Source organism: Kryptolebias marmoratus, linkage group LG6 (genome assembly GCF_001649575.2).
Source record: "Kryptolebias marmoratus isolate JLee-2015 linkage group LG6, ASM164957v2, whole genome shotgun sequence".
Taxonomy (NCBI): domain Eukaryota; kingdom Metazoa; phylum Chordata; class Actinopteri; order Cyprinodontiformes; family Rivulidae; genus Kryptolebias; species Kryptolebias marmoratus.
The window spans coordinates 19,927,451-19,945,849 of NC_051435.1; the positions used below are offsets into that span (position 1 = coordinate 19,927,451).

At 39.3% G+C, this 18,399-nt stretch overlaps 1 protein-coding gene across 1 annotated transcript in view; it reads left to right on the forward strand.

The window, feature by feature from the left end:
• raph1a (Ras association (RalGDS/AF-6) and pleckstrin homology domains 1a) overlaps positions 1 to 18,399 on the forward strand; it is a 74,711-nt gene that overhangs the window by 846 nt on the left and 55,466 nt on the right. The gene's annotated exons all lie outside the window — the stretch shown is intronic.

Here is an 18,399-nt window from a genome sequence, read left to right on the forward strand (position 1 = left end):
CCCCCCCACACACACACACACACACACACAGACACACACCCAGCTGCCACATAAATCACTTTTCACATGTCCAGTCCGATCAGACCGTGTAGCTGCGCAGATGTGACTCCCCCACCCCCCCCTCCAGCTTCATCAGACATGCAGGTTATCCATCTGTCCATCTGTCTGTCCACGTGTCCTCAGGTTATCAGGATTATATCAGTGTTACTATTATTTTGTTAAGGGTGATGTCCTGGGATTTAAACCGACCCCAGGACCATGCAGATCCTGATCCCTGAGTCCTGCAGCGGACCTCGGGTATCAGAGACCCAGACCCTGACGGGTTACTCTGCTCTGATCAGAACATCCCATTGGGTCGAGATCTGGAAAGCTTTGAAGCCAAGTGAAAACCTGCAGTTATCTCCTTCGTGGGTGCCATGAGAGGCGGGTTGGGTTTTCCCATCAGGTCAATGCCCAAAATATCACTTAGCCCCCGACTTTATGTTCATGGCTCCAAGGCTATCATGTTTCTGCCCATGTCTGTGTGTGTTCAAGATGGCCATCACAGCTAATCGACCTCAGCCTGTACAAAAAACAACAACAACAACTGTAGGCCAAGCGATAACAGATCACGCGAGACCTCGCATAGCTTCATTTCCAAGGTTTGACCCAAAAGGCCATAACACTGCCATATCTTAACGTGACATGACGTTAGTTTAAAACTCTGCCACGGAAGGCGGCGGGTGAGATGCGCTTAATTATTTAAAAGCTGCATCTAGCGCCATGTCTTCACCAAACAGATGATGTATGCAGATCTGCTGAGGGTTGAAAAGTTTTCTTTTCTAAATTTGAAATGTAGAACATCAGAAACGCATTTGAGAGGGTGTTTGAAGAGTCCAAAACCAGCAGTTTTTAAAGACAATTTGTGAGATTTTTAGATCTTTTTAGATCTTTTTAGACGGACTGGGAGAGGTTTCAGAAAATATTCAGATGGATAATTAATTTGACCAAGCCAAGGAACGATCTCCCGAGGGCGTCAAAGGTTTTCTTGTAAAGAGGAGTGTACTGTGTACGTTCTTAGTCAAAGTACACATAATGAATCGCTCAACAAATATGTCCAATAACTAACTCCACTAAATCAAAAATATTCCTGGACATTCGTTGTGGTGTCTGTCAACAGAAATGATCAAACAAGGTCTTAAAGATTATTTAAACATTACTGTTGCCATTTACCATACGACAAAGTGTTTTGGTTTGAAAGTGATAACAGTTATGACATTAATGGGCCTGCCTGACCGGGGGATCGAACCCTGACCTCCCACATGTGAGGCAGATATGTGAACCATAGATAGACACATTAGACACAGTTCACTGGAAGTTAGTTATCTATGTGACTGTCCTGTTTTTCTTTTGAATATCGTAGTTAGAACTTTCATATTTTATCTGGGCTTGGGATTGTCAAAAGTGACCCAAAAGAGAAGTGAGTTGCCTGCGAGCGCTGTGGGCGCTGTGGGACAGAGGAGGGTCCACTGAGGCAGCTGCTACTCGGTCGCTAGTTGAATTTTCTGAAAAATGATCACTAGAAGGGTGTAAAAACTTGCTATAAATAAAGCGACAAAGTCTCTAAATTGGCAACACTGCCTGCACCTGGTTTTATACCGGCTGCCGGCTACTTTTGAACCCTTTGGATGTGGCCATCCACACGAAGCAGAAGAAAACGTGACTGATCTGAGCTGTCGGGGGTTTCTCCAGGATGGTCCGGTTCTGGTGTGTAGGCGCTCTGTGCGGTGGACGCAGGTCAGCACGGACACCCTGCCCATTTTTCTACCATAGCCAGCATCAACCCCTAACGCTGTATCTGAGTGGGGTTGGCAAACAATATCCATGTGGGGAATCTTCAAAAATGGGAAATTCCTCTCTCGAAATAATCACAGCGTTGTCCCTGGCGTCCTCAAACCGTCTCTATTGTGTTAGAGCTGTGTGCTTGGACACACAGGAGCTCTTCCAGTAGATTAAATCTGAAATGTTAGGGTGGCTGCCAAGGTAGGCAGTGGAGTATTGTGCACTAGGGTGGGAATCTTTAGGCTCCTCACGATTCGGTTACGATTCAGACGCTCCTCGACGACCAGGTTTGAGGTTTGTGAGTACACACTAGGAGGCAGCAGGGGTTTCTGATGTTTATCAAAAAACTGAAATACAGACGCAGAAATACACATTTACAAATTTAAATGACTATGGCTTACGTTACGTAAATCGACAATGACTTATATGTTTTCATGTCTGAAAAAAGACAATAATGATATGAAAAAAAAACTGCTGACCAGCAGTTAGCATAGATGCTAACTTAACGCTGAAAACGCATTGGAACGTTTTACAAACGACAAAAGAGCAACATCAGGAGGTCTGTCCTTATGTCCTGGGTGGTTCAGTCACTTCTTTGTTTTAATGAGAAGACATCATTTGGATAATAAATTTCCGTTCACAGTGGCTGTTTTGCGCAGAGGAGGCGTCTGTTGTGGTCCCGAGTACGTCTTTATTTTCCGCAGCTGAGACAGTGTTGAGGTAGGGGGGCAGCTCCTCAGGCACCTTGTGAACGTCATGCTCTTTTGTCCCATCCGAAACATCTGCACCACTGCCAGCGATCACCACAAGAGGTCAAACCAGGTCAGCAACTAATGTTGTTGTTTGTCGTTTGCTCCCGTTTTTCCTTTCCTCGTCTCCCGCCAAGTGGATAGAAAAAGTCATTCCGCCTCCTTCAGGAAGTTCCTCGTTGAGACAGCAGGTCTGCTGCAGAGTCATTCCGTTCATTAATCTCCGTTTTCAAAAAGTCATGCTCGTCAAGTTTATTTTAGTTAACTTGAGTTTTTTAAAAGTCAACTTAGGCATTCACAGTTCACCACAAAATAAAATAAATAAAACTCCAGCATGAGAAAAAAAAAGAAAATGAAGCTTTTTGTTTATTTACAACCAAAAAGCCTGAATATTCAGCACGTTGCGAGGATACTGTTGGTAAGAACGGCAGCAAACTGTGGAGATAAATCCTTCCTTTTATAGGAATTCAGTCACAAGGTTTTATCTTCAGAACGAGGAGAGAAACAAACACAACTATTCAGACCAGAATAAAGGAGACTGGAACATTCAGATGTTCATTTACACACTTTTCATATCATATTTTAAACTGTATGCATTATTTGTGTGTATCATATATGAATTTGTCAGGTTTAAAAGTTGCTCATTCAGCTGTAAACATTATCTACACATCAAATGTAGCAAAAGCACGCGCAGGTGTCGAGCCCCCTATGACCTAACCTATGACCCCAAAGTGTAATAACACTGACAACTTACATGCTTGCGTTCGTGCTGCAGATGTTAGCTTGTTAACTACAGTACAACCTTTTTGTTTACTGTATTACTTCACACTGATGAACAATACCAGCTTTAAGTAGAGTGGAGCAAAACCCTCTTATTATTACATCAAATAGTCTACGACCAAAAAGGTTTTTATCGCCTGTTTCAACATTCTCTGTCAATAACATTCTCTGTCAATAACATTTCCAAAAAGATCCACAAGAAATATAAACTTGTGTATAAAGAATTTAGCCTGATGTGCTTTGAACATTCTGAGGTAAACCCTTTCTTCCAGCTGTCCTTGGCGGATACTGAGCCTGAAAATGTCCATCGTGTCCTTGTATTTGGACTGACCCGACTCCCAGTGTCCAGTTAATGTGACACAAAGTAAAAGGTCCACTTTGTCTTCAGTCCACCAAAAAGGATTTGGTGTTTGCTCCTGTGTTAGCAAGGCCACCTGAACCCTCACAACCATTCATCCTCTACACCAGGGGTAGTCAACCCTCTTCCTCGAGTGCCACCATCCTTCATGTTTTCTTTGTTTCTCTGCTCCAACACACCCGATTTGAATCAATGGGTGATTAACAGGCTTCTGCAGAACATGAAGAGGTGATTTAACCACTGAATCAGGTGTGCTGGAGCAGAGAAACAATCAGAGCAATTCGTCAGCTTCAGCCCGGCGTTCGAACGGAAGATCCAGGCAGTTAAACACAGGACTTTCTACTGCTGCCTCTTGTATTATTTGTTTGTAAGTAGAGTGTATTAATTTAGACCGATTCTGACAATAAATTGATAACCAATAGACCGATTTTAAAAATAAAAATTGTGTTGGATTCGTCTATCTAATGGTATCAAAATATGTGGTGTTTGATGAGGTTATAAAAATCAGGTGGCCTTGCTACCTGGATTCTCTTTCTTCTTGTGTTTACAGTCTCAGTCATCTGCTCCATGTATTCTTTACTGTTTCTGGTGTATTTATTTATTTGTGACAATGTTACAGCGTCACAAACAGGCCTGGCGTATTCACTGCTGTTTCCGTGTGGATGAAAATATTCCTAGAAACGGTGACGGGCTTTCATGGATATTTTTAGAAGCGGCAAATACGATTATTTGGAAAAACAGTGTTTCTGTGTGGACAAGGCCCGACACCACCGATGTTTAAATGAAAACGGAGCGAAGCCGGTATGCAATGGGAACGCAGCTCGGCTTAACGCTGGTCTGGCACAGCGTTGAACAGTCAAACATGGGCCCAGATTTTAGTCTAAAAGTCTCCTCAAACATTTATTCTCTTGAAAACATACCAAACTGACATCCTGTCTAACATCATAGAGTGCATTTAGCAGCTAAATAGTTTTTTTTTCTTTTTCTGGCGGCTCATCAGTAGCTCTGTGTGCCTCCTTTTTTAGATGTTATCCAAGGAAACCGAACAAACAACCCTCTTATTGCTTGATGTACTCCCAAACGTTAGACCCCTCCCGTCTTTGAAAACTTTTAAAAACTCATTCCGTTCGACACTGTTGTAGCCGCAGACTCTGACGTTGACATCACTAACCCGTGGTATGGAGGACGGAAAAAAAAACAAAAACAAACTTAATTCAGTTTAAACGTGTAGGAAATTAAAAGATAAAGTTGTGAAAATGACGTGGCATTTTAAAAATATCGACACTGGAGAATTTCAGAATCATCGTCGACTATTCGCCCTACATCAATCTGTGTCGGGATAAAGGTTTCGCTTCAGGGTTGAGCATGCTGTGGTGAGAGGTTGGATAGAGCCAGAAAGGTTGTAAGTCAGTACAAAATACCCTGAAGTGATGGAAATATGACTGCTTGAGTATGTGTGTGTGTGGGTGTGCACACACTGATAACAGTAAATGGTTCTTCAGCTGTTTGTTGTAGAAACAGGCCGCTGGCAGCTGAATGCTATGACTCAGCTTGTGTGTGTGTGTGTGTTTCACTGCTATACACACTCATACAAATCCATCGTATAAATGGAGTATCCAGATGAGGTAACAGTACTCCAGTTTCCTCTGCCTCCCTCAGTATCTGCTCTGGACCAAACGCAACAAACACAAAGTGGAGCAGTGGTTCAGAAAATGTTTTTAGTGCCATGTTCAGAAGGTAAAGTGTCGTCTGCACACGTGCAGAGCCTTCAGGGTTCCGAAGTTGGACGTGTTTCAGACACGCACCGCTTTCCAGTAATTTGACAGCAGCATGTTGGCATCGTGTCTGTTCATGTTAGTTCAAAGGTTGTAACAACAGTCTCGTTTGTTTGGATCTAATACTGTTTATGTATTACATTTCAAATGGCACAGCTCTGAACTATAGAGAGGCATTCCCAAATAAAGTGGGTGATAATTTGATAAACTATCTGGTTTTCTAAGGATTGTGACGTACGAAACAAAAACCGCTCGTAATCCTCCTCCCCGTGGTTTTTCTCCTTCGTGTTTGGAGCAGCTCCTAAAGAGCAAAACAGCTTTATTTTTTATAATTATTTTATGAAAGCCTTGACGTAATCACTGGATGTACATCTACAACTGAATAATCTTAGCCGCCACAATCAGCTGACCTTAGGAAACACAAAAGTTGCTAAAACTTAGACAGTTTTACGTAAATTGAGCTAAAATTTGGTGTGGCAATAGCTGTGTGTCATTCACAACTATGTCTGCGAAGTTCCAGGAATTTTCAGTTGGAAACTTTTCATGGGAATAAATAAAAATGTATGGCTCTAAATGGGAATAAACCTGGAATTTTAAAGAATAAAAGTTGGTTTTAAGTATTGTTGGGGAAAATACATCTTTACCGTAATCCTGACTAAAACAACCAGATTTCATCACTGTACCCTGCAATGAGAGGTACCAGACCCTAAAAAAAGATGGGAAAAGTAACATGGAAATAGTTCAGTTCAGAATTGTAAATAGTTTTGTTGTGAAATAAATTTGACTGAAATTTGTTTTCTTTTGTTTTAATGTTGATGAAAAGACAAAAATAAAAGCCAAAACAATGATCAAATAACATGTTGTTGGGACACATATGCAAATTGAGTAATTTAATTTGTTACTCTCAGAAACTCTGTATTTGCCTAAGACTGCCTATGATAAAACCAATGTTTCTACTTTTGTTTGGATGTCATCCATCCATCCAGCCAGCCATTTCTTCTTCTACTGTTTATTCATGGTCGGGTCACAGAGACAACGGGTCCAGGAGGGAAACCCAGATATCCCTCTTCCTAGTGACACCCTCCAGCTCGTCCTGGGGTATCCCAAGGTGTTTCCAGGCTAGAGAGGATACATAATCAATCCACCAAGTTCTGGGTCTGCCCCGGGGTCTCCTCCCAATGGAAGGAGTCCAAAGGAAGGCATCCAGGAGGCACCATTACTTTATCCGATAGCCTACATCTGCGTGGATAATTTCTGCGGCATAAAAATGACTATATCGCGAATGATAAGTAAAAATATGAACAACTATTTTTACTTCCGCCAAGGAGGTTATGTTTTTGGTAGTGTGTGTTGGTTTTCTGAGATTGTCTGTTCACAAGTTTACTTAAAAACTAGTGAACAAAATTTGATGACATTTTCAGGAAATGTCGTGGTTGCCACAAGAATCAATTACATTTTGGTGGCGATCGGATCATGATCTGGATCGGACTATTTAAGAAATAATCATTTTGCGTTGGCGGAGTTTTTTTCTCTCTCTCTTTAGTTTTTCTCAGCTTCTTTCAATGCATCGTAGCTAACTCCCCTTCCAAACCTTGAAAACCCCTGCAGATCCCCACCTCCACCATTCCTCTAGAAAACACCGCAGTCGGCTCTATGTTTATATTTGAGAATCAAGCGAAGTAGAAGTTGGTGAGCGTTCAGAGACGGTAAATGAGCGACAGTCACTTTATTGAGCTCCTGGCCACGATGTGCTATATTTATTTTAAACCTAAGTAGCCTATAATGAATGTGTTTTCTATGTGATATTGGTTGGTACATTACAGTTCTAATGTGTTGTGAGTTCAGCTGTGTGTAAGAACAAGCTTAATCATTTTGTGTTTGATTGTGATTCATTTTTAACTCTGGTCCTTCGTCATCAAATGGTACCTGAATGTAGCGTGACGATTGGTCCGATGACACTCATGGTCTGTGCTGCTGTTTGACTCCATCTAAATTTTTTTTCTTGGACTGGACTGAATAAAGTTTCTCCAGTTGTTGGATCATGTGAGAGGACAGCTGTTAGGTTTGTTTTTGTTTTTATCGAAGCGAGGGAACAAGAGTCAGAGGATCACTGTCTGTGAGTCCCAGTTCACCCCTGCATTAAGTTAAAGTGTTTAATTAAACATTAATACTGTGGGTAAAGGAGGATTTTAAAATCTTATATCATGATAAAGCTCTAAAGTATTGTAATAACTTCTGCTCATATTTCCCAGCCCTACTTTGTCAGGTATTTTAAGGAAAAGTTCAACAGGAAGAAATGGAGGAACACTTCTAACCTTGATCCTTCAAGGTTCTTTAGTTGCAATAAACAGTGTTTCCAAACTCGGTGAGGAATCATGTTCAATATTTGGGGTTGCAATATTGATCAAAATAAGTGATTATTATTTATTTTTTCTTAATTGAGCATCTAAAGGACTCATGAATTGGGTAATCTCTAATACTTTGTACTAGGGGTGTAACGAGACACTTGTCTCACAAGACGAGGTTTTAGCATTTTTTAAAAAGTTGAGCAGAGAACATCAGTCTGTTTAAACTGATGACACGCAAATGTTTCAACCCTCCCGTGGCCTTTGGGTCAAATTTACCCAAAGTTACAAGGGCTTTTCTTCCTCTCTCCCTTCCTACGAGGGCTTCAGGAGGGTTGAAGTGAGGGAGACGTCTTCAGTGATAGTTTCAACAAGATAGTTTACCGTTTTTTGTTCGTGAGACTTGAGAAATCTTGAGACGTTTTAGTTTGGCAAAATCTTGTGCCACGAGATTCCATTACACCCCTACTCTTCGTCACCCTTTAAGAAACTCACATTCCTGCAATGGAATGTAAAAAGAATGCCTAATTTTTAATTTTCTTTCTCCAATGAACTTTTTGGGATTCATGACCATGCTTTGCAACGTGAATAAAGGCCTATTTGTGTGTTTAGTGGAGTTTTTGCTTGTGAAGAAAAACGTGTTTTTGTGGGATGGGGAGCATTTGGAGTATTTGGTCGTCTCCATTTATCTCCAGTCTTAATAAAAGTTCAGATTCAGTTTTCCACAGCCGCCGCAGGACTGTGTATTTCTTTAATTTCAGACAGATGTCGACTTATTCTGGCTGCTGGTGCTGTCGAAATGTTCTCCTCCTTGGAAAATTTCATCTCATTTCTTCTTTTTCTCTCAATCCCTGTCTTCGAAGCGGCACGTCTCCCCCACCTCTTTCTGTTTTGTCTCACTGTGTTTGTGTAGATCCAGGGTCTGGCTGTACAGCTGGGAGTCAGGACAGCCGTTTGGGCTGCGCCGACACACTTTCTCTTCTTCTTGTAGCTCGTCGGAGGAGAGCGCAGGAAGCATTCAAATCATTTACCAAAGATTCAAATTCAGGGAAGGTTCATTGTAAGATGATGGAAAGCGATTCTCACACAGCGCCAGTTAAAAGACATGGAAATGAAATACAGTAAAAGCTGAAACAACACAAAATATCCAGCTACCTTAAAATGTTTTAAATGGTTTATGTGATTGTGCAACTTTAGTCGCATTTAGAGTGTAAAACAGAACATGGCAGTTTTAAAATAGCCATGAATACCGTAAAGCCCCATTCACATGAGAAGGGCGTTTCGGGAAAAATTAAATTTTTTTTTATTGATTCAGGCTTGGAAACTGTTTTTTAGAAGCCCCAAGATGGTATTTTTTAAAAACGAGTTCCAGAGAGAGAAAATCTTGAAAATTTTCGAGAACCTTGTCAAACCAACTACAGCACCAGCTCAGTTTATTTATAATTCTAATGTAATCATGTTTATTTCACAGAATATTACTATTTCTCTGCTGTTCTGCTCTTTATAAAGTAATGTTGAGTTGGCTTTTGTTCATAAGGCTTCAAGGAAAGTTAAGTCTTTAACTATTCATGTCATTGGTCTTTGTTCTTTTACAATAAGCTTAAATTATGAGACAATAAATCATTTTTAATCTTCATTTTGTATTTTGTTATAACTTTTAAGGAAGGTAGTGATACCTATCAGACTTTTAACAATGCGCCAACAGTTTAGTTTTACACAGATTTTTTTTCCCCACAAATTATTGTATAACTTTCATCACTTTATATATCTAAAGAAACCAGAGGACATCTTTATTATTTTGTTATTCTAAATTAAATAACATTCATGAGTTTTATTAAAGCCCTCTTAATAAATGAGTACGGATATTAGAATCTATTTATTTCTTGGCTTCTTGTTAATTGCGTAGTTAAGCCTTCATGAGCATAAACTAGCAAACTTCTACTCACCAACTCTTGGGCCAATCCGGTTTTGTGAATCCAAGTCGGATGTACACTCCCACTTTAGAGATGCCCCGCCCCTTTTTGTTCTTCGGTGACGCCATACTCCTTTAGGCTGCTGATGAAGGAGATGATGGTGATGACATAGGAGCGTGTGAGGGTGGAACAAAGTAGAAACTTGTTTGAGGTTTGTTGGTTGCTTTGTCAGATTAGTTTGAAGTAAACGTTGGCTTTAGAAGGTGTGTGAGAGTGTGTGTGTGTTTTGCTTGGACAAAAGGGCAAAAGGCCGCTTCTGGACCGGTGTGTGGTGTTTTTATGGAACAGCTACAGTTTTTCTGTTCTGGCTCCTCCACATGTGAAAACACACTCAGATGTGAACCTGATCCAGACCAAACCACAGCATCTCTCCACATTCAAGCAGCTTTCTAGTGGAGATGGAAAATATGTCATCCTGCTGCCCGTCTGCAGACCTCTGTTTTTGTGTGGGTGAAACCGCTGCTGATTTAGACTTTATCCATATAGTAACATAAATGTTTTTTTTATTATTATTTTGTCTTTGCATCCACAAAGAAACTGTTTTATGAGTGAGGGGAAACTTGAAACATCACTCTTGCGTTTTTGTGTGGACAGCCTAAACACAATCTTTTAAAAATAATGATGTCATAGTCCCACCTTCTGCCTAACCAATGACAAATAGGTGCTTTTTTTTAGCTACTGCAAGACTTTTGTATACTGTATTACTGCAATGAGCAGACAAGGCTAATGAACATACATTGAGGCTGCTCTTTGCTTCTTTTTTTTTCTTTTGGCCTCAGGGCCACTACATTAAATAGAAGGGCCATCCAGCCTGTTATCAGCGCACAGTTCAAAAGCCTGCCTCTCTGATAGTATGGAGGTGCATTAGTGACTCTGGAATGGGCAGTTTAGACATCTGGAAAGACACCATCAATGCAAAAAAAAAAAAAGTACATACAGGTTTTAGAACAACATAAGTTCCCATCCAGACAATTACGTTTTCAGTGAAGACCTTGCATCTATGGTCTTGCTAATAGTAATTTTAAGCTATGGTTTTATTCATTTGGCTTGGAGTTACTATTTTGCTTAAATTTGCTTCTGTTCTGAACATTTTAACTGAACTCATTTTCAGCTTCTTCGACAAATTTCAACAAGGTCATTCAGCTCTCCACACTCACCCCTTGTTTTTACACTAAATGCAAATTTCTCTAGTTTTGTTTAGTGTGCACTTAGTTTATTTTGTAAAACTTTCATAAGACATGTCGCAGATGCACCAAACCAAAAAGGCTGTCTGAGTTCTGGTGCAAGTTTTACAATAACATTAAAGGCGATTCTGTTCTGTTCTAATAGAATGGCTTTGTGTATGTGTTGCTTTAAATACTCAGTATGTCATTCTTTAGAAAAATGATTTCACTCATTGTCCACCAATGTTATTTAAGTCACAGTGTAGTCTGGGTAGTACTGATGTAAATGGCTGCAAACAGCTCAGAGTACTTGACCTTACAATAATAATAAACATCAGTCCATTCAGCCTCCGTTGGAGCCTGAGTGCATCTAACCCAGTAAAGACAAAAGACCAAACAGTTGTTCGTTTCTGTATTTTGAACTTTGAACTACAACTGAAAGTTCGCTGACTGTTTATGATCAAAGGTGTGGCTAACTGTGAACAGAGTACTTAACAGGCATCAGTGTGCTGTATGACACAGTGCAGCAGCTTTGTAGCCATGACAGTATCATTGCATTTCAGTATCGCCAACATGTGAGATGTCAGCAAAATATCTCACAGACCAACGGACAGATTTTATATGTGTATATATATTTAAAATATCCTCACAATCTGTCTGACAATGTGTCTTTTTTAATAACCATTGAGTTTATACTGATTGACTAATCAGCCTTTGTAAAGAAATTTCATTATAATAGATGTTTAACTGAGAACGATGTAACTAAATTTAAAGAATCTCTTCCATTTTTATTTTCCTTTGTCTCACAGAGTAATGCAGCAGAGAACAGCAGCTTATCTAGTTGATAATATTACAACTTCAATGCAAACATCACTTGATAAAGTTGCTCATCTTAAAAAGAAAGTGATCAGTCAGAGGAAGCTGTCTCCTTGGTTAAATACAAAGTTAAGTTTTTTTAAAAGCAGGAATCTAAAAAGTTGGAAAGAAAATGCTGCACCACTATTGTGGAAGAATTTTTTTTAACCCGGAAAGATAGCCTGCTAACATACAAGAAAGCCTTTCATAAGGAGAATAAGAACAACCCCAGGTTTCTGTACTGTACTGTAGCTAAACTAATGGAGAGTCCTGTCTCTGTTGAAATGTATATTCCTATAACTTCAAGTAGTGATGACTTCAAGAGATTCTTTATAAATAAAATTATTTCACTTAGAAAGAAAATCCACACCTTTCCTTTCTACTAATTGCCTCTGATTTCCTGTCAGATGAGGAAGCTTTAGAAGTGTCACTAGAACCTGATTTTTGTCCTGTTGAGCTCTCTGTATTGTCAAAAATAGTTGTTTCATCCAAACCATCAACATGTCTGCTAAATCCCATCCCAACCAGACTGATCAAAGAGGTGTTTCAACTAACTATTCTTCACATTTTGAATATGCTTAATCTGTCTTTAATGAATGATTATCTATCACGCTTTTAAGGTCGCTGTAATTAAACCTTTGCTTAAGAAACTTGATCTTGATTCAAGAGCTCTGGTCAAATATAGACCTTTTAAAATTATTGGCCTACAGTTCTAATGTAAAGAACCATGGTGTTATTTTTGATCAGGATACGCGTTTTAACCCCCACATTAAAAATGTTACCGGAACCGCTTTCTTCCACCTGCGTGATATCATTAAAATTAAAAAACATCTTGTGATAAATGAACGGATCAGTTTTTCTGCATCATTTTGGGACAACTAGGATGGACTATTGTAAATCTTTATTATCTTAGTGTCCAAAAAAACTCTTTTAAAAAGTCCTCAGCTGATTCAAAATGCTGCTGCCAGAGTTCTGATGAGCGTTAGGGGAGATCATATTTCTTCAGTTTTAGCTTCTCTCCAATGTCTCCCTGTCAAATTCAGAACAGAATTTAAAATCTTACTTTACTCTATGGCTATCCTTACTCTTTCAACTTTCTATTCTTATACATGTAATGATTGCTGTCATTAACATGGATTTGTGACAAAGTAAAGATTTGATGCAATCTGCGGTTTCCCTTAGATAGATATCTTATGCTAATTGGCATTTTATGTGTTTGAATGTTGTTATTTAAACAAAATTGACTGAATTAAATATTTTGGCATCAACTGCTGTTGGCTGACTCAAGGCCGCCAACCAGCCCGTTTCCCCGAGGCCTTTAATTTTAACGAGTTTGTTAAAAAAACTTTGATTCTGCACAGACTGTGTCATTTCTTCCTTCACTCTTTTTTCCTGTTTGTTTGAGTTGTTGAAAATGACGCCAGTTGCTGCTGCAGATGTTGTTTCTGGCATGAAGCGTTGGAAGTGCAGACAGAGAGACAGAGGTGGAAACTTTTAGGATTTTTATTTTTTTCTTCCCTTCTGTTCAGTGTTAGGTTTGGGTCTGACTGTATGTGGAGGAAAGTTGGACTCTTTAAACCACAGTGCTGCAATAGAAGCTAAAAGTAGCCTGTGTTTGGAGGGGTTTGTTTGTGTGTGTGTGTGTGTGTGTGTGTGTGTGTATGGAAGAGGGGAGGGGACATCAGCAGTGTGGTGGGTCTTTGAAACAAAGTGTGGATACTCTTCCTGGCCCTACTGACAAAGTTAGACCATTACATACACACAATACAAAGACTTTATAATGGCCCCAGAATTACAATTTTGAGTTAAAAAATTACAGTTTATAGCTAAAATCAAAACAATTCTGTAAACAACAAAAACTGAATAAATTCAAAAGCTTTTTTTAGAAAATACTCCAAAAACAAACATAGCAAATTTTTTGACCCAGACTTGATGCAAAATAAAAGGCATTACAAAACTAAATAACGTCTCGTGATTTAAAAATATAGAATAACTTTGAGAAACGACATCTTCTGTGAGAATGCGGTGTGAGTACGGAGTAGCGCTCAACGACTTGGCTGGAAATGCTGAAACTGAGTTGTTAAAGCTAAAAGAAGCGAGCGGAAATTCAGAAAAATAGCAAAATGCTACCTTTTTTTTAAAGCAGCAAAAAGCTAGCTAAAAGTAGAAAAAGGCTAGCTAAAAGATAAAAGTTGCAGAGCGGTAGCTAAAAGTAGTATTAGGCAAAAACAGAGCCAGTAGATGAAGCAGATTGTCAAAGAGAATGCAAACACAGTATTGAAAATAAGAACACAGGAAAACAATAGTGCAAATGCGGACCCTGCGTTCAGACTAATAAAGGTCTAGCATTACTTGAATATATATCGCCCACCACCTTTTATGTCAGTTTTGGGATAGGATCATCTCATGAGGTGTTGTCTATGTTTAACATTACATACGAGCTCATGTGAAACTGTAAGATGTCACATTCAGTCACAAAACTGACTTAGTTAAAATCATGTTTTTTGCCAGTTTTGAGGTCAGTTGCCTGTCAGGGTGTGAGTCTTTAAATTTATACTAACAAAATGTTTTTACAACCCGAAGCTTTTGATAGGTTACTGATTATTAGAGACACATTGTACATTGTGTTATACATTTACAAGATAATTAATGATTTGAGATTTTTCATATTGTCCTCTATGAATTTTCATAGTATTTTTGATGTTTCTGATTATATTTTGAGATTACCTAAATATCTGTGAATGTTTTTTTATCAAACAGCTTAAATGTGGCGACTTAGAGTTGACTCCAATAGTTAATGGCAAAGTTTTAAAAAACTTTTTGTTGTAGGATAATCTTAGTCCAGAACTCTGGCGTCAAAGGCAGCAGGGTGATATGCATCGCTTCATGTTTTTCAGAATAAAAGCACAGACTGGGGCTCAGTTGACTGATTGTCAGTGTGGCGTGATGAGCTGAGGCCAGCCCTGCTTTCAGGCACAGACGCAGTCAACACACAGTAGTCTAAGTGACAGCGTTTCCTCCTCCTCATCCTCTTCTTCGTCACAGCAGCACATTAAGGCAGCAGCTCAGTAACCTCCTCTGAGTTTAGTAAACAGTTCACTCTGTCAGATCAGCGTTAAACTGGCTTCCTGACAGTTCTGCAGGGCCACCGCTTCCACTGCAGCTATGATGCACTGTGTGTGTGTGTGTGAGACAAGTGTTTATGCTTTTCACACTTTGAGTTTTTGATTTTGGATCATTTTAAATCAGTTTTTACATTTTATTCTGCTGAACATTTGCAGGTTTTCGCCATAAGATGTTCATTTTGTGAACGACTTGTTAAATAGTAAGTGTTTGGTTGTTTCCTTTTTGCATTTTTCTTTTTTTTTTTAGTTTTGACAGCCCAAATATTTTTTCACAAGTCCCATTCAGACTTTCACACACACTTATACTCTTTTATTTATCTGTACATACACATATGTTAATATCATACATTTATTTATACCTACATATATGGATATTTGGCATATATGTGTAAATGCATATCTATATAATGCAAAATATGTATTATAGATCACATTTCTACATATGTGTATATATATAAATGAATATATTTATGTAATATGACAATTACTTTCCATGTAAAACTGCAACAGGAGCAACAGAAGAGGAAGTATTGTGAAACTGTATGAGTATTGTGCTCATGTACGGAACATTGGAAGTAAAATAGCATGGAGGGGAGCTCTGATGAAGAGTCACAGGGTTTAGAATCATTTTGGTTCCAGAGTTTTCTTGTTCCCAGGTCAGTTTTCCTTTTATTTCATTCAAATAGGAATGTCCACCGTCTGAACTTCCTGCTCCTGCGCTTTTCTCCGCTAACGTCAGGACTGCAGTGCTGCTAGCTCGTCCTTTGTTTGATTTAAAAATGGCTTGGTTTAAATTTAACCCCAGGGTTTGTTGTATATGTGCTCAGCAGTCAGTAATCTGACCTGACTGCTCATCTAATCAGGACTGTCCTGGTTTGCTTGTGGGCCGGCTGGTTACCAGGCAGATCAGAATGTCGTTCGGCTCCGTATCTGGCCGTGCCGAAGGTATTTGAAAACTTGTTCAAATATATTAATTTGAAGACCTAATTTGACTGTTGTTTTGATAAACTGCAGTTGTTTTAACATAAATAATTCATTTGCAGGACATTTATTCAGTTATATGATTTATTTGGTGGAATACAGTGCTGCACTGCAAAAGTAAATTTATGAATTTTATTTATAAGCTGTACACTTTTGTTATTTTGTTTATTTGAAGCTCTTTTTTCCATTTTTGGACTTCCAGACCCACTCATGGCCATTTTTGGTTACATATTTGCACTTAATTGTTAAAGATTACAAAATTACTGGCATTTTAGTCTGTACTGACTGTTTCAATTTTTGTGATGGTCACATTAAGTAAGAATGATCAATTACATTTGGTTAGTTTCAGATTTATATGGTTCAGGGTATTATTTTAGTTTTCTGTGATGTTAGATTACAGGGTGGCATGGTGGAGCAGTGGTTAGTGCTGTCATTTCACAGCATGAAGGTGGAAGCTTCCCCTCCCGGCCTTTCTGTGTGGAGTTTACATGCTCACCCCATGCATGCGCAGACTTTTTCCCTGTACAGAAGAGCAGGTAAAGAAAATGGATGTTCATTTACATTTAATGCAGGGTCATAGGGGCAAACTATAGCAGGTGAGCTAAAACATGAACAGAACAGGAGATGCTCTCAGATGAAGCAAACACACATTTAAATAATTTTGACTCGTCAACTAATTGAAAAACTTGTGACTAATTCGTCGTCTAGCAAAATAATTATGAGTCACAGCTCTGGTGGTGACGTGCTGCTTCCACGACCATGAGGCAGCCAAGTGTTACCTAACCATCATGAGGCTTTTTCAGTCAGGGTGCTATTTTCCACAACAGCTAAATTTGCTCAGGGGCCAGATTTCTTCTGAGCATACTCTGCAGGGACTGGCTTCTGATGCAGAAAATAAATAAATGAATGATAACGGTGCTTATGAATAAGCCCACAGCTGTCAAGTTTGATGTGATAAGGTTAGTGTCTGAGTGAGGATGCAATTTCAACGCCATTTTGTTTTATAGACTTTGGAAAGTTTCATTTTTTTAGGGAGGGAGCGTGGGAGTTTGTCCCATTGGTCCACATGTGTTTTGTGGATTTGGAGAAGGCTTATAACCATGTTCCCAGGGGCGACTCTGCGCTTAGCAGATGAGGTGGTACTCTTGGCTTCACTGAACTATGACCTCCAGCTCTTCCTGGGGAGGTGTGCAGCAGAGTGTGAATTGGCTGGGAAAAGGATCAGCACCTCCAAATCTGAAGCCATGATTCTCAGTCAGAAAAGGGTGGACTAACCACTTCTGGTTAGGGAAAAGGTTTTGCCTCAAGTGGAGGAGTTTAAGTATCTCAGATTTTTGTTTACGAGTGAGGGAAGAAAAGAGCGGAAGATCGACAGGCAAATCGGAGCAATGCATGGATGTAGAGTCAAAGCCAAGATTGGTGGGGCTTTGACGTGAGTGTTGGATGAAATGTGACATGAATGTTCACACTTAGGTCGCTTTGAAAAGCATTGGGTATGTATTCGATTCAGTACCACATGCGGAAAAGACCTGGGTTGGATATGAAAAAATCGGATTTGTCACATTGCCATGACAAAGTCCAATATGTATCACATATAGGAGCAAAAAAATTGAAATTGGGTCACATTTGCCTTCAGTGTAGAACATATCTTTAGAGATAGGGTAAGGAGCTCTGACATCTGGGAGGACCTTATAGTAGAACCACTGCTCCTACACATTGAGAGGAGCCAGTTCAGGTGGTTCAGACATCTACTTCGGATGCCTTCTGGATGCATCTCTGTAGAGGTATTTCAGCCATGTCCTTCCAAGAGGAAAACCAGGGGCTGATTGAGAACATGTTGGAGGGATTATGTCTCTGAGGTCCCCCCCAGAAGAGCTGGTGGAAGTGACTGGAGAGAGGACAGTTTGGACTTCCTCCTTAAGGCTGCTACCCCCATGACTGGACAAATGGAAGAAGACAAAGACAAAGATGATAAGTGTCATTATAAATGTAAATAAATGTTATTATAAATAAGTTGTCAGAGTGATAAAGTCTTAGGAATACCCAGTTTAACTGTCAAAGTAAATATGTTAATTACCACATCGCAGTTCACAATTTGATGATCACTGCTCTGCCTTGGTCCATTGATTGGATTTGGTTTATTTAGTTTATTTAACAGGGACCGTGTACAGTAGCACTAATCACAAAAGAAAATATGCTTTGTGCTATATTATAGCTCTCAGAACTAATTTTCATCTGCAGTTTCTAAGGCACACAAACCTTGTAAAATTGTGAAATGGCTTGCACTTGTAGCTCTTTATCCAGTCCAAGGACCCCAAAGTGCTGTACAGGTGCTGGTCATAAAATTAGAATATCATGAAAAAGTAGATTGATTTCAGTAATTCCATTTAAAAAGTGAAACTTGTATATTATATTCATACATTACATACAAACTCATATATTTCAAATGTTTATTTCGTTTAATTTTGATGATT